Below are 25,650 nucleotides of genomic sequence, written 5' to 3'. Positions count from 1 at the left end.
CCTACACCCCCACCCAGGACTCACCTTTGGCTTGAAGAGGAAAAGGAGATTATCCACCTGGAAAAGTTACATGGCAAATGCTCTTCAGGAAGCACATAATCCAACTTCCTGGACTAGGCACTGAGAGCTACAAAGCCAGTTACCTCTAGTATTAATCTGCCAGTGGCCACGGCGCTATGTGAACAAACTGAGCGTTCATCCAACAAAGTTAGAAGGCCACAGCAATTCATGGGGTCTTTGATGGCTGCCTCAGTGGTGGTGCTGGGTGGAAGGCGGTGGCAGCTGCGACCGAACAGGCTCAGAGCTCCCCACCTATCACCCATCTCACAAGGGTGGGACACACATCACCTGTCTCACAGCCTGATGACCTAACTTCGAATCCAGAAGCCAACAGAGATGGAGTTAGTGAAAAGGAAGGAGAGGAGAAACACTATTTCCTGTCTACTTATTTTTGCCTGAAGTCATTCCTATCGTGGAAGAAGGAAGCAAATTCTTTTTCTTCCTCCCTCCATACCACAGCCTCCTGCTCCAGGGAGATGACAGGTCAGCGACCAGTAACACAAAGCAGCTTTGTGGAAGAACCTGAGCACCTTAGCACCGTAAGAGAATTTCCCAGAAAATGTGCTCCTAGACACAAACAAAATCAAAAAACAGAAAAAGGATACTGGGAAACCCTGTCTGGAATGTACAAATGTGCTATGTATTGATGGGGACAGGGTGGGAGCTGGGAAGATGAAAGGCTGTGAGTGGAAGGCAGTAGGTTCAGGAGGAATTCAAACAGGCAACCTAGCCAAAGATTTATCATTCAACTGAAGCCGGGCTCAGGAGGTGGCAGAGTTCCCGGCCTGCCAAGCAGTCCAGACGGGACATAGATGATTGCAATTACAAAACGACTTCTCAAAAAACCAGGGACAGCCTGAATCCAGGTGGAGGACAGCCAAATTGAGGTATGGCTGAACAGAGCTCAGTAGAAAGACTGAGGAGTCTGATGGAGATGGTCACGGACTTCACTTGTTTCTCTGACTTACAGAGATCCTTCCCCCGCGTCCTCCCCACCCACTCCCACAAAGTGACCTGCCTGAGTGTATCTCAGCTGCTCATGGGAATGACAGACAAGGGAGATGAGAAAGAAGCAGCAAGTGGCTGTCAAATTCAGAAGATCTGTGAATCCTTGGGAAGCTTGTTTAAAATTAAGAATCCCAGGCCCCATCCCAAGAGATTTGAACACAGGTAGTTCCAGTTACAGGCAATGAAAAGCCAGGACGGCAGCCTCAGATTCATCCTGGCAACATAACAGGTACCCATACACTCAGTAATCCTCGGAAAGGTTACCGCCAAGTTCTCCCGAACTGCTCGCATTACCTCTTGGGGCGAGTTACGGCCCCAGCTCAGCTCGGTCCTCACTAGGCAATCACCTGGGAGCTCAGTTAGTCACAGGCTCAGTCAGTGCCCCTCCACACTCAACTTTGAGCATTTTTTTTTAAGGCTTGTCTTGTTGAAAACTTTGAGTTTGTAAACTATACAAAGGTTATCATGAACTAACACGTCTGACACTTTTGTTTTGGCTGGTGTAAGTTTTCCTCCCAGGCCCCTCCATCTTTATACGAAGAACAACCCTGGCAATAGGAGAGAGAACAGAGGCCAGCTGGCCAGCTTCTCATCAAAACTTACAAAGAAATAAAAGCTTAGTAACTTGCCTGGGTACCAGCCGTTGCCTGTGGCCAAATCAGCCACAGCAGTTTCCTTGGGGCTGAAACACTCTTTGAAGGTAGAAAAATATCTCTGAGCAAAGAAACCAAGTCCTTCCAGCAATGAGAAGTAGTCTGAAAAGGAAGAGTCTATTCAATTTTTTCCATCCTAAAGGCAAGGAGCTATTGAGTGGCAGAAGTCCAGAAGCATCCTAGTCTTAAGCTGAGACTAAATGGGTTGTTAGAGAAACTCTGAACACCCCTATGTTCCTGTCTGAGGAGCTCAAGCACTGTAGGACGTTGGGTGAACCACTTCACCTCTGAGGCTCACTCTACAAATGTGTAAGATGGGGGCAATATCCCCCACCACCCCTCCTCAAAAGAAGTGGTGTGGCTTGAATGACAGAAAACATGCAAAAGCTTTCTGTAAAATATTTACCAGCAGACAAATATTTTTATCACCATGACTGTTATTCCTTTAAGACATTTAAGAATCAAAAGAGCAATTACCTGCTCTACCCATTAATGACCTACTATTAATCTTTTAAGTTAAGATGCTCATCTGTCAGCGTCCATGAAATCGCTCAGCACGTGGTAATCAAGTATAGGAGTTGAGGAATATTTGTGCACGAGGTACCTAAACCTCAAGTACCATCTTTGATCATACATTTTCCTGAAACAAAGAACAGAAATAACTAGAAGGAAGTGCAGTATTTTTAACCACTACACTTCCTCCATGGGCTGATGACACAAAGAAATGACTGGTTATCCCAGTTACATGACAGAGAATTGGAGCATCAGAATCTAGAAAGAAAAAAAAGAAAAAAAACTGGAAATTTAGCACTGTAGCAAGAAACTACATAAAACTATCCTCAGCTCACCTGTGCCTTCCATTCATCAGTATCTTTATATTGCAGACTCTTTACCAGCCTCCTCTAATCCAGCCTTCACTTAACCAACCTCCTCTAATAGCCAATACTCTTCATTTCCTCCAAAAAACATTCTGAGTGATGCCCTTGGGCCTCCAGGGTGGGGCTGCCCTCCAGGCTGTCTGTGCACCTCTGTTGGGACCAGCTTGAGTTGTATGCCCCCAAAAGCTGGTTGTATTTGTTCCCAGACCTGTTTATGCAGCTCTACTTGTCATTATAATTATACAATTTAATTAAATACTATGTCAACCACAGAAATTTGAGACCAAAAAGAAAGACTTATTGTCTCTATGGAAACCAAGTTAAGTGCTTTAGAAAGATTTGGTAAAGGAACTAAAAATATTTCTGTCAAATTAAGAACACGCAAAGGATTGGGGGACATCTTAAAATTCTAGAAATCCTCACTCAGACTGCTTTGTGAGCAGCTTTGAGTACTTTCTCCAGTGAAGAAATTGGAATTGGACAGCAAGAAAGAAGCATGATGGGTGCGGCTTATGCAAGAAAGCCTGTGGGGAACTGCATTACCCTGTAAGGTGGCATGTCAGTGATTTTTATTTCTCCTTTGTACCTTTCCCAATTCTCCAAATTCTAGTAATCAAATATTGCTATAGTCAGAAAATATTTTGGCCATTAACAGTCAAGTTAAATACAAATTTACAAGTGAAGAGTGTACAATCTAAGATGCACATAACTTCCTATAATTAAAAAAATACTTCCTCAGTAGTACCCTCAAGATACATTTTAATGATCAACCGGAAAAGATAAATCTGGAAACACTGTAATACATTTTTAAATGTATGCATAATTGTGCATATAAAAGAAGTTACATACTCAACATAAAATGCCCTCCACAAATGTAAACTATTAATATTACTGTCAACAGCAGAGGTGACGACAGAAATTTAACTTTCATGTTGCTCTCCTTCTCAGTAATTAACCTTAGCGTGCTGCCCTTCCTAATTTAAGACACAGTAACAATTCTTCAGAAAGACAGGTAAATTGGTAATAAAAAGTCTAGAAAGCTTTAGGCAGGTCTTTCCATGGCACTGCATGCTCCCACCCTGGCGGCCCATGCCCCAGGCCTGGGGACTCCGCCAGGCAAAGAGGAGCCAGAAACGAAGCAGGCAAAGCGACTGCCCCCTACAGCTGTGGAAGCAGGCACCGCCCCCGGCCAGGAAGGAGAGAAACCGGTTTCCCTCGGAAGAACTGGCCCTTCAGAGCCAGACTGGAAGCGCAGCCTTGCCCCTGCCCCAAGCCCTAACCCGGGCAAGCCTCTAGCCCTGTCCCCAGGAGGATGAATTACTCAACAAGAGCTGACCTCTCTCTCTCCTGAGCCTCATGAGGCCTTGAAAGACCAGATTACAAGGTTTACTGTCTGGGGCAGGCAAGAGTGGTTAGTGAAGTCCCATTTGTCCTTGAGCTGAGAAACAGGAGCTCTTCACTGTTAGAAGGAGGGTTGGGAGACAGGGGGATGGTAGGCCCGAACAGCCACGCCTCCCTCCTCTCCTGGCTCACACACCATCCAGCTCCCATCAGCCTCACCACCACCCCCCTGCTCTAACCATTCCAGCTAATGGACCCCCAGGAAGTCTCAGCCCACTGTTGGAAAATTACCTCACAATGCCACAGGTACCATACATTTCTGGCTATGATTTCATTCAGTCATATTCACACAGCATGAAGTACAAACGGGAGAAATAATAGCGCTGCTCCTCAAAGGGCAAGTGAAACCAGAGGCCTCTGGGGAGTGTCTGTATTAGATACAAGGCTGGCTGGATGACAGGTCTGAGCTGTCGTGGCACTTCCTGTCTTCCTGTGGACGTGCCCTTTTTTAAAACTGGCATACCACACCATGAACACAATGTGGTAACTGGTGTGGGAATTCAAAAGGAAAACACGAGGGGAACAGCAAGGGAAAGAAGACTGCCACAGATCTCACATCTCAGACTTTCTTTGCCCAAGTCCAGACTGTGCATCCCAGTCCAGAAGGCTTTGGAACCTGATTACCTGGTTGCCACATTCAGAGTAGACCCCTTTCTCAGGAGTAAATTCACCTATTGTAACTCATGTGTGTAAACACATACACACAGAGAATGCCAATGTATTAATTTACAAGGAAAACACTGTCAAAGATCCTGGAAACAATTAACATGGAGGCAAGTACATTTTCTTCCTGTAGGCACACCACATGGAAATCGAACAAAAGAACCACAGAGGAAAACAGCCATGCCTGCCTATCCAAATCCATCCCTTTCTATGCTGATTACAAAATTTTGCTTCTGAGACCTACTCGCCCTCCACTAAGAGACCTATGGTTTAGACGGTTGGATGGGCACATGTCCCAGGACTGGCCAGTCACAAGGCTGACACTGCCCTGGTAACTGGTGGGATTGCTAAACTGTGAGGATATGAGCTGGGAGATGCAGAGAGCCACCTCAAGAAGAGGGCACCGACTCAAGGTGAAGCCAAACAGGTGAGCAAAACGAAGAGGTGGAGAGGGACATTGCCTGACAGTATCGTGTAACATCAGAGGCAAGCCATGCCTGAGACCCAGATACCCTCTGAACTTTTCATTTATGGGAAACAGTGAATTCCCTTCTTTGCTTGAGCCACTTTGAGGTGGATTTCCATCTCTTGCAAACAAAAAGAAGTCCTGATTAGTACATGAGAGTTTTAACAGAGAAAATGGAATAGGACCAAGGAGAGTTTATAATATGACTTGAATGTTTAATCATCACTCGTTTCAAGTAGCTTAATGCATATGTATCTACACCAGGGGAGGCCAGGGCTCATCCTTGGGCATCCTTCTGTCCTGTGACCCTTGCCAACCGCACTTGCACTGATACATTCTCTCTTAAACCATGCTGATGCATCCAATCTGCCTGGCAGGCCTGCAGTCACTCTGTCTCTGCTCCATTTAACTCTCATATGGCAATCTTACACCCCTTGTTTCCAAGTTCTTAAGGGGATGCATCACTGGATCCCAAGTACTGAGAGTAATCGAAAACCACTTAATGGATTGTTAAATTCCACAGCACCCAAGAGAACTCATAGATCCTCCAAGTTAAATGTTATGTATTCCTTCCAGTGAATTCTAGCATTAAAAAAATCATTTACTGTAGCAAAATTATAGTCAACAGTTTCCAACTATCAGGATGTATCAATGATATTTCAATTGAGGTGAACACATAGTTCTTATACTTTGATTAAAGGGGATTCTTTAAAACCACACTATTTTGATTATAAGCAGTTGTTTATGCTTAATGAAGAAGCTCACAGGCCAAGACAAAAGTGTGCCTCTTTGTAAGTTTAGCTCCTATTATAGCTAACTTCGACGCAAATACAGGCTGCAGTGCACTGCTTTCCTTCCTCCCCTCAGGCACAAATCCTGTCTGTGGTTAGATTCTTCGAGGGCCTCCCCCCAGGGCCACTTCCCAGTCCCTTGTCCTAATTAAACAATGCCTTGGAGAGAAGCAAACAGTTGTTTTCTCCTCAAGCTGTCATCCTCGTTTGTTTACGTGTCTCCCCGACTAAACTCAGCTCTTTGGATGACTTGATGACTAGTCTAGCACTGTGTCTGGCAGATGCTCTGTAAACATTAGTTGAGTGGATTTAATTAACTACACTTGTCAGATTTTTACCAGAATATCTGGTTTGTAACCTTATGGCACTGTGCAGTTTCAAGCATCAAGGAAAGTATTGGGCAAGGAGTCTTGGAAACATGGTGTCTGCCCTCCCTTCAAGAGCAAAGAATTCAGAAACAGGTTCTTGTGCACAAGACTTCAACCTTTGAAAATGTATCCTGCAATCCTGGCGACAATTATCTGGACCAGGGTTTGGTGCCTGAGCTAAAGGCTTTAGCTCCAGACTCAACAGGAGAAAGGCCATTGGCCTTCAAGATGGCCAGGGATGAAAACTCAGCCGCAGAAGGAATGAAGTGTTCTGAGCAGTGATCAAGCAGTTCAGTAAGATCCTTTCTCAGGGCATATGAAAGCAACTTGTACAGAGAAAGCTATCATATAGTAGAAGGACAAAAAAAATAAAAGAGAAAATAAAGTCTGAAATTCTAAAGCAGAAGAAGCCAAGAATAATCAAAAGCAGTGAGGACTCTAGGGAGAAGGAAGTGCAGAAGCCTGTGGAGGAGCAGAGTAGAAGATGACACAGCCAGAAGCTGAGGTGAGTCTCAGGAAAGTGCTAGAACTACCGCTGTGTGGTCTGAAATTCCCTTTACAATATACTAGAGAGAGTCAACGAATCAGAAGGCCACAGTAAAAGACAGCTACTCGACGTTTTCCAGCTATTTTTACCTCAGAGGTTGTCTGCTATTAAAATGGACATTAGAAATCAGCTTTGATTATTACTGAAATTTGAGATGCTCAGGACTTGTGAACTGGCTAGAAATACTTCAGGGGCGCCCCACCGTTCCATGAAGGGATACCAGGCTAACCTCAGGAACAGAGCCCCAGGCTGGATTCTGCACTCAGGCACAGTTGATTTGGAAGATTTTGGTTGTCCAAATGCTAACTCTCGAGTTTAACTGAATCCTGCCTCTAAAATATTATCATATTTTCCTCAAGTGAAACTCTTAAGCAAAGGAAGGAACATCTAAAAAGGCAGAGACACGAATTTATTAAACTTACAAAGAGGTTGTAGTATTGTTATGCCCTCTTACAAAAAAAACATTTTCTTTCATATCTAGAGGTGGGGGCCAGGGTGGCTGGTGGGAGACCTATAGCCGTCACCTCCCTCTTAACTACTGTTGTGTATTAGTTGGGGGGTGCTATGACACAGAAACCAAAAAGGAAAGTGGCTTGAATAAGAGCCCATTTATGTCTTAGTAGTGAACAGTCCAGAGAGAACCAGGCCGGGCAGGAAGAAAGTCCGAGCATCCACTTCTAATTTCAGATGGCTATTTCAAATCTCAGCAAATCCCAGTCAGCAAGAAGGAAAAAAAGACATGGAGGGCATGCCCTTCCCCCATTGGCCAGATCTTGTCACATGATCATTGGCCAGATCTTGTCACATGATGATGCCTAGCTCCACAGGCAGCAAGAAAACTAATCTCTACACCGGCAACTGAGTGGAATTACACTGTTGCACATCATTTGGGGGTCTCCTTCCCTGTGCAGCTCCCATCACCTGAGGGAACTTGAGTGATGTCTGTTCTTCCTGGTATGGACGAGTTTAATATAGGAATGCAACTCACTGCTTAAATAACACCAATGAGAAATCTATTATGAAGTCATTACAGAAAACAGACGTTTACAAAAAGACAAAAGGCCAAAAACATTCAATGCTCTGAAAGACAATTAGATAACCATCATATTAAACAAAAGCTAGATGACCTGAGAATAAAACACATCCCTGCTCCCAGCCTGCTTCAGTCATCTTAATTAGAGATTCCTGAGTCACTTGAGAAAAGTAGCTGTCTCTGCTGCACTTTGAAAAGCCTCAAAACAGGTCATTGTGATAAGTAAAGCCACCAATTAAAAGATAAAGTCCTGATCAGTCTTCCAAACTGTATTTGTGTTTGTTCAGGCTGCTGTAATAAATACCACAAACTGGGTGGCTTACACTGCAGAAATGGATTGTCTCAGCGCTGGAGGCCAGAAGTCTGCAATCCAGGTGTTGGCAGAGTGGTTCCTTCTGAGGGCTGGGAGGGGGAATCTGTGCCTGGCCTCTCTCCTTGGCTTGTAGTTGGCCATCTTCTTACATCTCTTCACAGCATCCAAGTGTGTCTCTGTGTTGAAATTCCCTCTTTTTATAAGGATACCAACCAAACTGGATTAAGGTCCACCTTAATCACCTCATTTTAACTTGATTACCTCTGTAAAGACCCTATTTACAAATAAGATCACATTACTCGGGGTTAGGACTTCAATATATGAATTTAAAGGGCAGGGGAGGGGCATGATTCAACCCATATCACAAAATTAGAAGCCCTTTAAATCTGAGGCCAGAGACCGCATACTTACTACCATAGTCGTTATGTCCTTTTTAAAGCCTTTTTATTGGAAAATATAACAGATACGGAAAATGCATAAGACATAAATATACAGTGTGACAAATAATTATAAAGCAAGCATCTGTGGAATTGCCATTTGGGTCAAAAACAGAGCACTGCCAGTAGCCAGGAGCCCCTCCCTGACCACAAATCCCGTCTTCCTCCAGGAGGTACCATTTTCTCTACTTTTAGGAAAATGACTTCCTTCATCCTTCATAGTTTCAGATTTCTGAATACACCCCAAAACAATATAGTTTGGTTTTACCTGTTTTTGGACTGCGTGTGCATAGAATTGTCTTGTAATATTTGAGATCTTCTATCCCTCAACATGTTTGTAAGATTTATCCATATTTTTACATTTTTAATGGTTCCAAAGAATATTTCATTAACCTAAATCCAATTTTGCCAGTCACAACTATATTTACTTTGATTTTTACCATTCTCACTCATTTTTAACATCCCCACATCTCAATGTCTACATCAAAATCCTATCTACGCATAGAAAGTACTGACTAAAACTTACTTTTACAATTTTTTCCTTACAAAAAAACAATTTTTGGTTAAAGCTACTATCTACATAGGCAGATTATAACATAAGCAATTTTCTTAAGTGTTGCTTCTACAGACATTTTCCCAGAAAAACTGAACAAGAAATGATACAGCAAAGTATATTTACCAAACGACCTGCTTTGTTTCAGGCAATGCTATAATATTCTAGGTTGAACTGACCAGTGGGCCATTTCTCAAGAGGAGAGTGAACCTCCAGGTAAAGATAAGACAGGGCATGATTCAGCAAGTTTGAGGGGACTGTTATTTGTCGGAGTCTAGGTGACAGGCTTCACTGATGAGCCAAGGACCTTAAAGGAAAGACAACAGTGTAACCTGCTGGGCTACACTGACTTCTGAGGCTTGCCCAATTTTTGGGTTTTCAACGGTCAAGAAGATTTGTTTCTTTGTCAGTTCTGTTTGAGATTTGCAATACCCTGACCCTGCCTACCTGCTTATCTTTCTGAACTGTATCTCAGTCTGGAATCCCAGGCTGGAATCTGACACTAGCTTAAGTAACTCATCTACTGGTTAGTGCCCTGGCCATGCAGAGGTCAACTGACTGTCCACCCTTCCCTCCATACTGTAAGCTTAGACCCTAACTCGTGCTTAGTAGTTGCCATCCAGACTTCATTTACTGGTCCTGATAATCAGTTTTATTTCCTGATCCCAACTTAAATTCAAGTTCCAACAATGATGTCACTGCCCTACGGAATGAATCACAGTTGGGAAGGTGTTTTCTGTCACTCTAGCTGTATCTCTACGAAGTAGAAATGAGCTAAATAAAAAAGAAAATTAAGAAACTATTACAGACATGAAGTTTTCACTTTAAGTTCTTTAAACAATAAAATAGATTTCCTTTCAAATTCATTTTCAATTTTTAGTCTCTATAAATGTTATTAGCAGACAAGCCCCCTTCATTTCTAACACTCAGAGATAGTCACTAATGTTTTGGCATGTATCTTTCCAGACTTTTTCCTTTTCTATTCATAAATACACTGGTAAATAAACACAAAAACAAGATCATGATATAATTTATACTACTATTTTGTGATTACCTTTATTGCTTTAAAAAATATATTGTAGAGACCATTTTGTGACAATAAATTTTTCTTTACAGAAAGACTTTTAATGGCAAAATAGAATTCCATTGTGAGAATGTAACATAATTTATTAGGTATCTACTTAAATAATCTTCTTCGTGAAGGTGGATGTTTGATCAATGAGAATGTCCAGTTCTTAACTTCTGCCTTGGTAATTTATTACAGCTCAAGACCAAATACAGTCAACTATAACAAGATGATGCTGAAAGAACCTTATTTATACTCAAGAGGAATAATGACTGAAAAGAATTTCTAATAAAATCAATAAAGATTTTAAATCTCTGATGCCTTATTGCTTGCATGTAAGCAAGACAGCACCAAACATTCAAACTTCCAATTAGGAATAAAATCTAAGTATTTGTCATTTTGCCCAGTAAGAAGTCCATTATCTCCAATGGCAATTAGGAAATTCAATAAAATCGAAACATTCTTCTCATCTCCATCATAGCAGACCAGGTACATAGATAGCTCTATCTGCTGAATAAGTTAAGAAAGAGCCAAAGAAAGGCAATGCCACAGGGACCAAAACAAAAAAAGTCTCACAATGAAAACAACCAACAGACACACCTATTTCATATTACTAGGAAGAAACATAATAACTCTCATAGCCAAGGTCAGGGGCAGGAAGTTAAGTGAAAAGAAACAGTAATTAGATACTATTTTTCACAAACATTTGTACGAGACCTTTAAGATCAAAAATTTTCAAGCTATTGTTCAAGGGTGACAGACTAAAGAAAACACAACTATTTTGAATCATTCCACTCTAGGAAGTGGAACAATTAAAATTTTAGACACCACCTAGCAGAAGCTTGGCTTCTGTTTACTGCTAAAACTCTACTCTGGATGATAATTCAGAATTCACAAATGCTTAAATTCAATATGCTTGTTTATATATGTGTAATTTTTTCCCCACACTACATAAAGATTTACATCTCTGCCGTACTATACAGTTTTGAGTCGCCCAAATATAGTATCCAATAATTTTGTTTAAATGGTAAACATGATTATAAATTTCCTTTAAACTTAAATGTATAGTAATTACTCCCTGATTTGGAAGAGAATCAAAATGAATTGAAAATTACACTAAATGTTGAGGAAATATAATTTAATGTAGTCATGCATTCCTTTCATAAACTTCTGCAATCTGACTTCAGGATTCAAATCTTGCTTGAAACTCTCCTCTCCATAGTTATCAGTGACTTCCTTCATTTCATAAGCAACACTTCTCATTCCTGAATTTCTTTTTCTAGCATTTCTTACTGTTGGCTACCACTCTTTCTTAACTGTCTACTGATAAAGTTAATTTGTATTTCAGGACCCACAAAATGGAGACCACCCCAGTGGTCCAGTCCACATCACAAATCTAAACCTAAGTCAGCCTGCACTTATGGGAACCATCTGTCAAGGAATCCTAACATACATCAACCAGAATCCTCCAACTTAGCTTTAACTACCTTCCTTTACCCTAGAAGTAGGACCTGCTGACCCTATAAGGAAATTCCCAGCCTCCTAGCCAATCATGCCTTGTCTCCCTGCTGTTCCTTCTAACTCTCCATAAAACTCCCTCTTGCCCAAAATCCCTCAGAAACAGTGCTCCACTGTTTGTGGGGTACTGTACTCCCCCAATCCATGGATTATTTCCCTTGAATAAAGAACATCAAACCCATTACTAAATTGTATTATTTTTGTCATTCGACATTACTCTGCAGCTTTCATAACAATACACCATCCTCAATCACCTCTCACCCTTCTCTTCCTTACCTCGGTTAATTCAAATATTACCCAGAGCCTAACATGAGATGGGCATAGATAGAAGTCCTACAGACAAAGAGGGCACAAGGCATGCCTGTCCTTGAGGAGAGAGATGCAGGAAACTAATACTTCAGCCCAAATGGCAAGAATTATAATGGCCAGGCTGATTTAAGAGTACTAGGAAGAGACATTTAAGTCATAAATCAGACTTGAGGATTTATGGTCAAAGAAGGCTTCTCAGAGGATGTAATGCTGACCAACCAGGTTTCAAATGTGCCAGATACATTTATATTCCCCGAAGCAGCCATCAGACCCTCAGCTGCTGGGAAATCCTTCTAGATGTTCCCTTGGCAGCTCTCTGGTCCACTTCCATGACAACTATTTCTTGTTTTCTTCACTCTCCTCCAAATTTCCAGACAGCCTCTATCTGCCTCACTCACAGAAGACAATTTAACCTGCAACTTCAGAGAAAACAGAAATACAGCCCATTTGCAGAGAAGTCTTACTATTAAAAGATGAAGCTCAGAGTACAGAGGATGGTACAAAAAACACCCTAAATCACCATCTCCTAACGCGATCACTTTGAGAGGCACAGGGAAGTCCTTCCTCCTTTCTGCTTCCCTGCTGTTCCTTAAGCATCTTCACTCCTCAGACAGAGCCCCAGGCTCCCTCTCACCTTCCTCTGCTGTCAGCCCAGAGTCTCGATTCTCCTTCAGCAGGGAGAAGGTAGAGGCCAGAATGGCAGTGAAGGGGAGGAGCCTTCCATTTCAGAGAATCAGGAAGAAGGGACTTTCAGACTCAGCCTGACAATGAAGTCTCTGGGACCCTCTCAACATAGCCCTAGACGCTCAAATACCTCCAAGTTTCCATCAACCTACCTTATCAAAACTGTTCCCTTTAACCTAGCTTGGTCAAGGCCCCAGAAGAGAGATAGCTATGCTTCAAGCCCCAGAAAGGTTGGATGTGGTGGGGCCAAAGGGAAGAAAATCCCCTCCTTTCTTACGGACTTTTATGTTTTACTATAGCTGCTCTCTAGGAATCAAATTTAAATAAGCTAGCGGTTAACAACTGTTTTTGCAAGTTATTAGAAAAGGTATTTTGCATACAAAAAAAAATGGTTCTTCTCCAGAAACACCATTTTGTTCAGATTCTGCTCAACGGTATGTAGTGCATGCAGTAATTCTACTAAACCTGAAAGAGTTTTGAAATCCAGTTAATCGAAGTTGTGGGTTAGCCAACAAAGTCCAAAACTTATGTTTATAACTCTGCTATGACCTGAAGCTACTGGGACTGTTTCAAGTTCTTCATTCATCCAGCAAATATGTATGACGCATTTATCACATGCCTGATACCACACTAGGCTCTGAGCACACCGTGGAGAATAAAACAGATACGCCCACTGCTTAAAGACTATTGAGAAGGCAGATAAACAGCCAGTAAACAAGTAAACAGAGCATTACAAATGTTAATAGATGTTTGCATTACACCCTGCAGCAAAATTATACCCCCAGGCACCACCCGATTGTCATCAGGCTCCTTAGCAGGATGAAGCAGTGACCAGGAAAACATGGTAGAAAATTGCTCCAAATTGTTGGTCTAGAAGACATCTGCACTTAAACTTGGATTTGTAAAACAACTGTCTGGAGAAGTCTACAGGCTGATGACTCACTGGACCAAAGGGGACCCTCACAGAGCTTTCTATTCAAATTGATGCCCCACACACTACACAAGTTTTTAACCAAAGGCACCGTTAACTTGAGCCATCAACAATATCCAACCCACACAAGCCTCAGAACACATTTACATGACAGCTGACATTTCCATGTCACCAAGAAAGTCTCTTCAGTCAGCAACCTCAACATCTCACTTTAATGACTCAGTCCCAAGTGGACAGAAACAGAGTTGTTCACCAGGAAGGGTACCTCACAGGCATCTCAGAGGGAGGTGGGAGGATTTTTTTTAGAGATTTCTGAATTACAATGGCAGAAAACAACCAACTCCTGATTTACATATCTTGGCTCATTGTTTTCTCAATGACATTTTTATGGTCTTGAAAACTCCACAAATGGCTCAATCGTTTATCAAAAAACTGGAGACAGCCCTAACTAACCCTCATTTGATCTGAGATCTAAATCAAAGAAGGAGGAGGGTAGTCAGATAGAATTTTATCTCCAAATATGTGTGCCCCACCCCTGCCCCGCCTCTATCTGGGCTTTGCACACAAAGGGAGCAAACTTCCTTCATACTGCTTTCTCAGCTGGGAACTACCCTTCTATGCCAATACTTCTTTTTTGTACCAATTCCACTTTAATGCCCCCAAGCTATACTCCCCAGCATGCAGTGTGGCTGAGAGGAACTCTGACCCACAACAGTGAAGTTAGTCATTGAAGAAGTTCAGCCTAGAAGAACAATAAGCCATAGGCTCTGTGATGTACAAAACTGCTAACTTGGAAATTACTTGTAGTGTTTTCAGATCTTCCAAGAATAAATTCTCACCCTTATAAAAAGATAACAAGGATGAGCGATCAGAAAATCCCTGCTTTGGACAACAGATCCACAAACAATAAAGTGCACAGCACTCGGCTCTCTGGCTTAAAAGGCCGAAAGGAAATTATAAAACCTAAAAGGTAAACCCAGGATAAGAACACCAAGAATAAGGATAAATATGGACTACATGAAGAATGAACAGATTTCCCCTCATGGAAGGCTAAGGAAAGAAGAAAAATCAATATGGGTCCTACCAAATTATCTTACTGCATGAAAGATACAAGTTACATATAAAATTTTAGTAGAGGATAATGTGCACTTCAGATCAATGGGAAAAGGAAGAATTGGATAATAAAATAACAACAATGATAATAATAATAAAAAGCACAAAGACTATCATTAACTCCTTGGAAAGAAAACTCATAGGCTTCATTAAAATACAGCTTACTTTGTTGTACTTCCTAGATACTGCCTTTTTTTTTTTTTTTTTTTTTTTTTTAACAGATAGAAGGTTTGTGGCAACCCTACATTGAGCAAGTCTATTGGTACCATTTTTCCAACAGCATTTGCTCACCTGGTGTCTCTGTGCTGGATTTCGGTAATTCTCACAATTTTTCAAACATTTTTCATTATTATTATATTTTTATGCTGATCTGTGATCAATGTTCTTTGATGTCAGTATTGCAATTGTTTTGGGGAGCCACAAACTATGCCCATATAAGACGGCAAACTTGACTGATAAATGCTGTGTGTTCTGACTGCTCCACTAGCCAGCCCTTCTCATCTTGCTCCCTCTCCTAAGACACACTTATATCGATATTAGGCCAATTAATAACCCTACAATGGCTGTAACTGTTCAAGTGAAAGGAAGAGTCACAAGTCTTTAACTTTAAATCAAAACATAGAAATGACTAAGCTTAGGAAGGATGTCAAAAGCTGAGAGAGATCAAAAGCTAGGCCTCTTGTGCCAGTTAACCGAGTTGTTAATGCAAAGGAAAAGTTCTTGAAGGAGATTTTTGTAACTGAGCAGGACCCTACTGTCTTCAGTGACTAGTATTTGTAACTGCTTAATTGTATAATAGTTTAAATAGCTTTTCTCATGCTCTTGCCAACCAAGGTAAGGCTGGAGAGGAGGAAGGCTGGGTGGTCTGCCCAACCTCTTCATGGTGCTGCATATGGGGATCATGCTCAGTGCCCCGCTTTTGCTCCCAACACCTCAGAAACAGCATTTGGGTGCTTGGTGCATCTTGTTCATAACTCATCCTAACTGCACATCTGCCGTTATTTTTAGCCCCTTGTAGTTCCTTTGTATTCCACTGTTTGAGGTGCAGGTCCCAGCTTGCAGCAAGAAATATCAAACCTCAGCCTGCATTTATCAACCTGACTTTAAACTGCACAAGTTTTTCTCTAGAGCTCTTTTCCACAAACACCTTTCCTATGCACCCTTTGTTGTGGACATAAGAAAATTAGAAGAGGCACAAAGCTGGAGTGAACTTTATACCCAGCAGAAGGAGGGAGATCATTGCATCTGCAAAAATAAGAACAACTTTGCAACAATTTGTTACCCTGTATGCAATCTCTATGGAAACTAGCTCCTCCCCTTGAATTCTTGAATTTTTACTATAAAACCCCCGGCCTTTTCTCCCCAGCAGGCTCACAGTCTTGGAAGCATTAGCTTACTGTGACCTCCTTTGCCTGGTAAAGAAATAATGCTGCCTTTTCTACTTCATCCAAAACTCTGTCCTCAAGTCTCAACTTGGTAAGCAAGGTACAGAAGCTGAGTTCAGCAACAATTAAAAGTGTTACTCCAGTGAACACACAAATGATAAGAAATCAAAACAGCCTTATTGCTGATATAGATAAAGTTTTAGTGGTCTAGATAGAACAAACAAGCCACAACATTCCATTAAACCAAAGCCTAATGCAGAACAAGGCCCTAACTCTCCTCACTTCCAGGAAGGCTGAGAGAGATAAGGAAGCTGCAGAAGGAAAGCTGAAGCTAGCAGAGACTGGTTCATGAAGTTTAAGGAAAGAAGCCATCACTATAACATAAAAGTGCAAGGTGAAGCATCAAGTGCTGATGTAGAAGCTGCAGCAAGTTAATCCAGAAGATCTAGCTAAGATCATTAACGAAGGTGGCTACACTAAAAAACAGATTTTCAGTGTAGATTAAACAGCTTTATATTGGATGAAGATGTCATTTAGGACTTTCATAGCCAGAGAAGAGAAGTCAGTACCTGGCTTCAAAGCTTCAACGGACAGGCCGACTCTCTTGTTAGGGGCTAATGCATCTGGTGATTTTAAGTTGAAGTCAATGCTCATTTACCACTCTGAAAATCCTAGTGCCCTTAAGAAGTATGCTAAATCTATTCTGCCTGTGTTCTATAAATGAAACAAAAAGTCTAGATGGCAGCACATCTGTTTACAATATGGTTTACTGAATATTTTAAGCCCACTGTTGAGACCCAGTGCTCTGAAAAAAAATTCATTTCAAAATATTACTGCTCATTGACAATGCACTTGGTCACCCAAGAGCTCTGATGGAGATGTACAGTGAAATCAAATGGTGTTTTCATGCCTGTTAATGCAACACTCATTCTGTAGCCTATGGATCAAGGAGTAATTTTGACTTTCAAGTCTTATTACTTAAGAAATACATTTCATAAGGCTATAGCTGCCATAGACAGTGATTCCTCTGATGGATCTGGGCAAAGCAAATTTAAAACCTTCTGGAAAGGATTCGCCATTCTAAATGCCATTAAGAATATTTGTGATTCATGGGAAGAGGTCAGAATATCAATATTAACTGGTGTTTGGAAGAAATTGATTCCAACACTCCTGAATGACTTTGAGGCATTCAAGACTTCAGGGGAGGAAATAACTACAGATGTAGTGGAAACAGAGAGAGAACTAAAATTAGAGCTTGAAGATGTGAAAATACTTGTCCGGTTGAAGAGTTTCTTCTTATAGATGAACAAAGAGAGTGGTTTCTTGAAATAGAATCTACTCCTGGTGACGATGCTGTGAAGATTGTTGAAATGACAACAAAAGATTTAGGATATTTTGAAAACTCAGTTGACAAAGCAATGGCAGGGCTTAAGAGGATTGATTCCAGTTTTGAAAGAAGTTCTCCTGTGGGTAAAATGCTGTCAAACAGCATTGTATGCTACAAAGAAATTGTTTGTGAAAGAGAGTCAGTCCATGCAGCAAACTGTATTGTCTTATTTTAAGAAACTGCCACAGCCACCCCAACCTTCAGCAACCACCACCCTGATCAGTCAGCAGCCAATCAACACTGAGGCAAGATCCTCCACCAGCAAAAAGATTACTATTTACTGAAGGCTCCGATGATGGTTAGCATTTTTTTTAGCAATAAAGTATTTTTTTAATTAAGGTATATACATTATTCTTTTAGACATGCTATTGCACATTTAATAGACTACAGTATAGTGTAAACATAACTTTTAAATGCACTGGGAGACCAAAAAATTCGTATGACTTGCTCTATTGCAATATTCACTTTACTTTGGTAATTAGGAAGCTAACACACATTATCTCCAAGGTATGACTGTAAACTCCGAAAGGATTCAAAAGTTAATTTTTAAAAAAAGAAAAGAAATCATCATTGTCATCTACTTTAAACATTCTGTTTAAATTGCATTAGTGGCTTTCCATTGGTCTTCCGATGAAAGATCATAATCCATAATAGGACCTAGAAGTCCACACACTGTCTGGCTCATAATTCCTCTCCAGCCATAAACTTGACACAATCACACTTCACCTTATCTCTGTGCTTTAGCCACAATGGCCTCAGCCAGGGCCTGAAATGCCTTCCTCCTCTATCTCCTTATTGTGATTTAACTGTAATCTCACTTCAGGGTTTAGTTCAAGGTCACTTCCTGAGAAAAGTCATCCTGAACCTCCTTGAGCAGGTCAGTGACGCTCATTAGACACTTTTATACTACCTCTTACCTCTCCGTCATAAATTAAGGTCTATTTTCTACTAGGCTGAAACTCCAAAAGGGTAAGGATTACTTCTTTTTTTCTCACAATTGACTTAGCACTGCCCTGTGAGAGGCACTCAGTAAATATCTGTGAAATTACTGTGAATGAAGAATTGAACAAAAAACATGAATAATTATATAATCTTGGAATGAAGACAGACACCCTGAGCATAACAGAGAGGCAGAAACCATAAAGGAAAAAACTGATCAATCTGACTAACAAAAAAATGAAAATCTCTATCAGAAACATTACGAACAAACTTAAAAGTTAAATTGAAAACTGGGGAAAATATTTGCAATATTCCTGATTAAGAGTTGACAGGCTTAAAAAAACAAAAAGCTTTTTACAAATCAGTAACACCCCCCCCCCAAAAATGTGCAAAGGACATAGATGAACAGTCTCAATAGTATCAGTTTCTAAACATAAAAGGTTCAGTATCAAGAGAAAATTTGTATACAAAAATGATTTTTTATCTACCAAATGGACAATTTTTTAAAATTATAATTTTCATTGTTAGAAGAAACGAGTACCAAATTTCATATATTCTAAGTAGGACTATAAACTTATAGAACTCTGGAGGGCAGTTTTGCAATATGTACAAAGGTGAATATTGCCTTTGATCTGGCAATTTCTCTTCCAGGGACTTAGCCCAAGGGAAAAAACTCACTGGAGAGTTATTTATAAATAATGAAAGACTACAACAGCGAGATACTACTACACGTCTAGTAGAATGGTCAAAATCCAGAACACTGACGATACTGAATGCCAGTGAGGATGTGGGGCAACAGAACTCCCATTCACTGCTGATGGAAATGTAAAATGGTACAGTCACTTTAGAAACAGTCTAGTAGCTTCTTACAAAACTAAACAGCTCTTACCATATGATCCAGCAATCATGCTCCTTGTTATTTACCCAAAGGAACTGAGAACTTATGTCCACACAAAAACCTGCACACAGATGTTTAAAATTGCCAAAACTTGGAAGCAAAGAAGATGTCATCTAGAAGGTAAATGGATAAACTGTGGCACATCTAGACAATGGAATATTATTTAGTGCTAAAAAGAAATGAGCTAGCAAGCCATGAAAAGTCACGGAGGAACTCTAAATGCGTTTTACTACATGAAAGAAACTAATCTAAGAAGGCTACATCCTGACTCCAACTGTATGACATTCTGGAAAAGGCAAAACTATGGCAACAAAAAGATTAGTGATTTGGTAGTTGTGGGGGGGAGATGAGTAGGTGGAGCACGGGGGATTTTTAGGGCAGTGATATTATGACGAAGGATATATGTCATTATACATTTGTCCAAACACACTTAATGCACAACACCAAGAGAGATGGTAAGCACGTGCCCTGTGCTCTCAGACCGCAGGGGCTATATGAGAAATTTCGGTACTTTCCTCTCAATTTTATTGTAACTAAAAACTACTCTAAAATAATTGTCTTTAAAAAATGAAAAACTGAAAACAATACAAATACCTAACAAGAAACAAATTTTAGGACATACAAAAAATAAAATGCCAGTGAAATCATGTAACAGAAGAATATTCAATGACATAGGAAAACATTGCTAATATACAAGAATAAGGTGGATTACAAACCAACGTAATTTTGGTTTCCTTATGAAAACATGTATATAGGGGAAAAGAAAGAAGACTGGGAAGATATACTAAAATGTTAACATCAGTTATCATTCAGAGAATTTATGGTGATTTTCATCTTGTTTTACTTACATTTTCCACAGTGAACACTTCTGTTTTGTAATCAGAGAGAAACTAATAACAAAAATTAACAATAACTAACATTGTTTTAAAGTCTGTTTACTGTATGCCAAGTACTATTCTAAGCACTGCACATAGATCACCTCATTTATCCTAGCAGGAAGGTAGAAATCTCATAAAGTAGGTACTACTCCTACCCCCATTTTATAGAATAAATGTAATTCAAGCAAGACAAGAAATATTCTTCATTTGCTAATTTTCTTCAATCTGATTAAGAAAACAACAAACAGCAACCACTTAAAAATAATCAAGGCATTATATCTACATTAAAATCAGAGACTTCCAGCTCAGACTTGGGCCACGGGCTCAGACTCAGGGAGAGAGACAGGAGAAAAGGGAGAGGGCTACATCAGTCACAGTTAGAACACAGATAAATTAGGGAGTTTGTGCCACACTTCCTAGTTTCCCAATGTCAGCAGAGTCCTGAATTCAGCTGGAGAGCCTTACCTGGAACTCTAGATCCTTTCTAAACTGTAAACAAAAATGTCCTTTCCAGGGGATTGTACAAGCATACTTTTTGAAACCAGGTGTCGCATTTCATGGCATTCCTCATGAAGAAGAATTCCACATACTGCAACCATTCAAACACAGTGAGTGCACCAAAGCCCATCTCACCACAGGTTAATGTTACTGTTTTACACACATCCTCTCTCTTTCCTGATTCCGACTGCATGCTGGCATATCCTCTGTATAAGATGGAATATTCTCAGCTTTCTGGACATGTAATCCCTGCTAGCTGTGATCCAGCTTAGGAAGCTGCCAGGTTGAAAATACTGTGCCAACATCTGCCATGGCAGTAATAACAAAAGATGCCGCTCACCCAGCAAAGAATCACTTGGAAATATATTTGATGAGCAAAACTACCAGAAGCTACTTAAATCCCTACTCAATTTAGCTGAGGCAAGCATGGGGTGGGGGGTGGTAAGCAACTATTTACTGCACCAAATGTATATCGAAATGCATATTTGCCATTCAACGGGCACCTACTCTACACCAGGCACAGTATTAGGCTCTTAATATCTTACCTCATTAAGGTCTCACAACAACCTTGGGAGGTATGAATTAACCCTTTTTTTTTATAAGTATGGAACTAAAAAATTAGAGGTGAAATAACTGGCACTAGGTCACAAAACTAATAAACAAGGAGAGTTGGGATTCAAACCCACATCAACCCAATTCCAAATCCAATGCTCTGCACTGCACCAGACTGAACCCTCTGTCCACCAGTTCCCAGTGGACTTCCCACCTGAGGGAGCCAGGAAGATGTACCTGCAGTCTGGCCTTGGCTTAAGGTGTTTGCTTCAATGGTACATATATTAGCCATCAGAGTCACATCTGACTCATCCACCCTTCAGAAACATCACAGTACAAAGAATATATAAAGCAGGAAAAGGGAGGAAAGTAGTTGAGCACTCTAGCTTATGACTGACAAAAATCACTTTTTTTTAGGTGGGGAGGTAGTTAGGTTTACTTATTTATTTTTAGAGGAGGTACTGGGGATTGAACCTAGGACCTTGTGTATGCTAAGCATGTGCTCTACCACTTGAGCTATACCCTCCCTGCTAAAAATCACTTTTTAAAAATAATTCTCTTGGTCTTTGGGAAATATCTTTTTCAGTTTTCTCAGCAGGAACAGTGTGGGAAGGTTAATATATAACAACTGTACTCACCCAAGAGTCTACAGTAAGTATCCGAAATTCCTTTATTCCAAGAGGATGTTCCTAAAAATGCTGTTTAGTATCTGCAGGTACTTCACAAGATGAGTCTTTATCACTCAACCAGTTAACGTGCAGAGAAGGACAGGTCTCACAAAAATGATTTCCAGTGCTTCCCAAGCCTAATTTGTATACGAACCACTTGACAGGGTCCAAATGCAGACTCTGAGTCAAAAGGGCCAGAAAGGAGCCTACGGTTCTGCAGTCCTACCAAGCGCCCAGGTGGTGCAGATGTGCAGGGACCACCCTTTAGTAGCAAAGGTCTCAGCCACTGCTTCTTCACTGAGATGTCCATATGCCTGTGCTCCCCACCTCTGCCCTAGAGAACCAAGCTTTAGAGAAGTTCTTTACTGTGGGCTCATTTTTTTTTTAATATCAAAAAAAATTTACTTTACTCATCCAACGCCAAGACTTCTCTTTTGCAGAAATAATTAATAGGCATTTTGAGAAAATTTGTTTTTTTAAGTCAGTTTTTCTCAAAACAGAGTATACAGACATCTTCTTGGTGGGATCTCCAGAATAATTTTCCATAAAAGAGGTCCATACCCTGACTCTTGATTAGAGTTTTACCTTACTCAGCAGCATGGCCAACATCCAACTGCAGAAAAAGGATTGCTGTCTGGGAAGGGACACATGTTGGGAGGAAGGGTAAATATGAACCTCAGAGCTTGATGTCCTGCCCTGCAAGCCTCTGAAATGGGTTCCTGAGTATAAGGGGTCTGTGAGAAATTAGGGCCAATCAAAAGAGGCATTCACTAGAAAACAGCACAGTTTTGCTAAGTTATGCCAAACACTTTCCTTTTTGACAGGCTTTCTAAGAATGAGGGATATGACAGTGCTTTAGACAGCACATCCAGATTTCAGCAGGATGTGTGAGTCTCTTAAAATCAGCTTGTGGCCGAGAAGAGAGAAATGTAGACTAAGTAATAATGTGCTGCTGCATAGAATCACAGGCACTTAAACAGAACACGCAAAGACAAAGGGTGGATGGAATAATGGCGGCCTAGTAAGAGATCCCTTCACAGCTGCTTCCCTTCTCCCCTCCAACCCCTCCCAACTTCAAACCAAAGCAGAAACAACACCACAAGTGAGATGCACTGCAATGGAAATTCTTACATGTACTTTAAAGGTACACAGAAGTCACTTATGTCAGAACTTTACAAAAGAAGGATTCAATTTCACTCTACTTTGAGGCAACCACTCTTGATAAGGCCCGAGCACTTAAAATTTAATGACATTTTCCCTGTATGAGTTATTTATTTAAACAGTTTTCAATGACAATTTCAGAGGTTATGAATAAAGAGAGGTTAGAAATGGAAAAAGGAGGTAAAGTGGTTGGCAGAGAAGCAGTAGAGGTTCTTTTTTTTCAATTAAAATTTGGAAGAGATAATGGAAAATGGGCAATAGTAAACATTGTATTTCCCAAGTGTAAGGGGGGGAGGTTGACAAAGTAAATATACATTTGAGTTTTTATTCTGAATCAGAAATCAGAAAAGGACCAGCTTTGAGAAACACGCCAAAAAACTGGCCTCTTGATAGGTTTATAATTGTAGTAAATCAAAGTTACACATCACTAATCTACAGGAAAGGAGAACCTTCCATCAAACAACTTGTGATAGGAGGAAACTAATTTAACTGTTCAAAAAGTTTAGGATACCTTTGTTTACTTTATTATAAAATAATATTATTGACTTTGTTTTAGTCACTTAAAAATATTTACTCCCCAAAAGCAGAGAAGTGCTCAAAAGCTATGGGAGTCTTGTGTAAAGAACCCAGAAGCTGGTTGAAGGGGCACCAGATGTAGGACAACTGGTGTATTTAAAGGTACAACAGTGGTAATCAATTATAACATATTTAACTTTAAAACTCCATGAATACATATTAATAGAGAGAGAGGGTAGTGAGGGCCGTTCTTGCTCTTAGATGAAAAAGAAATGATAGACTTAGAAAATAATCCATTGGCAATCTCTAGGATAACTGATTCAGGCAAGAATGACCTATGAATGCTAAAGGTACACGGGAAAGAATTAAGAAACAGAATATTCACATGCTCTCAAACATGATCTCACAAATTACCGACTAATCATGAAAGGACAAATGTACCTGTATGTGGAAACCTATGGCAGACATCACTTAACCAAGTCTCTCCCCTCCACAATCACCAACAGCAGAATAACCAGACCTCATGTGCCTCCTGGTATGATGCAGTAAGTGGTATCACCTCTGCTGTCTTCTTGCCAAAAATGCTTAATCCATACACAAAAACTGGGAAATAAGCAGACAGACTCAGAATGTGTCATATTCTACATCTAGTCTAAACTCTTTCAAATGATCACTGTTATAAAACAAAAGGAAGAGACATGACAGTCAAGCGCAGTGCATGGAACTTTATTGCATCCTGGATTTTCAAAAAGTTGTCGGATAATTTCAACATAAAATGTACCTGAGATGATATTATTCAATTATGGTTAATTTTCTTAGGTAAAACAATCATGATAATAATGATAATATTAGAGTGCGAAGGAGAATGTCTTCATTCTTAGGAAATATGGAAGTATTCAGGGGTGATACCTAATGGTATCTACAACTTATTTTTTTTAAGTTCAGACAAATATATACAAATGTAGAGAGGGAATCAAATGTGATAAAATGTTAACAATTGATGAAGAGAATATGAGTGCCTTTGCTTTTTATTTCAACTTTTTTTACAGTTAGTAACTTTTGAAAAGTTAAAGTTGAGGGGGAAAAGAAAAAAGACTTCTAATTTAAACATTCATACTGTTTTTTTAATTCCCCCTCAGCTTTATTTTCTCCCTAAAAGCTTAACATTCCTCAAACTCTTCATGCCCCCTACTATAGAAGTTTCCAGTATAAACTTCTCCTTGGAGACTGGTAGTAATTACAACTGTCTCTGAACTATGCATTCAATATTCCAAATGTATGTAGGTCATAATAAAAAATATATTTTAAAATGAAATAAAGCATCAGAAGCTTAATGAAGAGGGTCGTCCAGCAGATAATACATTAAAAGCTGAGTGCTAATTCCTGTTTGTGCTTTCAATTTTTCTTGAGGCAAGCACTTCAAATATTTCTTCAGAGAAAGTCAGAGAAACCCTGTGGTAAAATTCAAACCTGCCTTTAACCCAGTGCTTTCCATCAAATTCACAACAGAGTCCCACCTAAGTGATGACAGGACTCGAAGCTGAGTAACCCCTCATCCCCGTCTCACTACATGTAAAGATCATCTTAAGCTTACCCACAAAATAACCCAGCAGTGATTCCAAAGATCAAGGAATAAAGTACCAAAAGCTGCAGGTTAAATCAGTGAGAACTCAACTTAAATTGGGGGAATTTAATCTAAAATTGATGATGACAAAGCAGATGGCACACATATTGTCTCCTGGCATTTCGCCCAAGAAAGAGCAAACCAAGGAAGAATTCTTATGCAACAAATGAACACATTTTAGCGATGCTAAGTAAAAACAGAAACAAAAACAAAACTTAACAGGTTCTTCACTTTTTTATTTCTTATGTTCTTATCATCAAAGAAAGCAGGGGATTAATGAGCAAATACATTTAAAGGTCAGCTTTCTCAACTTTAAAATACATTTCCAATGGAAACAGACACTGCTTTAGCC

The 25,650-nt window shown here is 40.2% G+C and overlaps 1 protein-coding gene across 3 annotated transcripts in view; it reads right to left on the bottom strand.

Annotated features, from left to right (window-relative positions):
* Positions 1-25,650, bottom strand: part of HECW2 (HECT, C2 and WW domain containing E3 ubiquitin protein ligase 2) — a 334,372-nt gene that overhangs the window by 291,684 nt on the left and 17,038 nt on the right. Inside the window, exon 1 of one of the 3 annotated variants that reach the window (XM_032480137.1) lies at positions 4,232-4,753. The exons of the other annotated variants lie outside the window; for them this stretch is intronic. The gene's annotated coding sequence lies outside the window, so the exon portion shown is untranslated. Of the gene's footprint in view, positions 1-4,231; positions 4,754-25,650 lie in introns of those variants that run through there. 3 annotated transcript variants of the gene reach the window in all.

Source organism: Camelus ferus, chromosome 5, assembly GCF_009834535.1.
Source record: "Camelus ferus isolate YT-003-E chromosome 5, BCGSAC_Cfer_1.0, whole genome shotgun sequence".
In the NCBI taxonomy this organism is placed as follows: Eukaryota; Metazoa; Chordata; class Mammalia; order Artiodactyla; family Camelidae; genus Camelus; species Camelus ferus.
The sequence above is the reverse complement of the archived record's forward strand: the minus strand, read 5'-3'. Positions and strand labels throughout refer to the sequence as shown.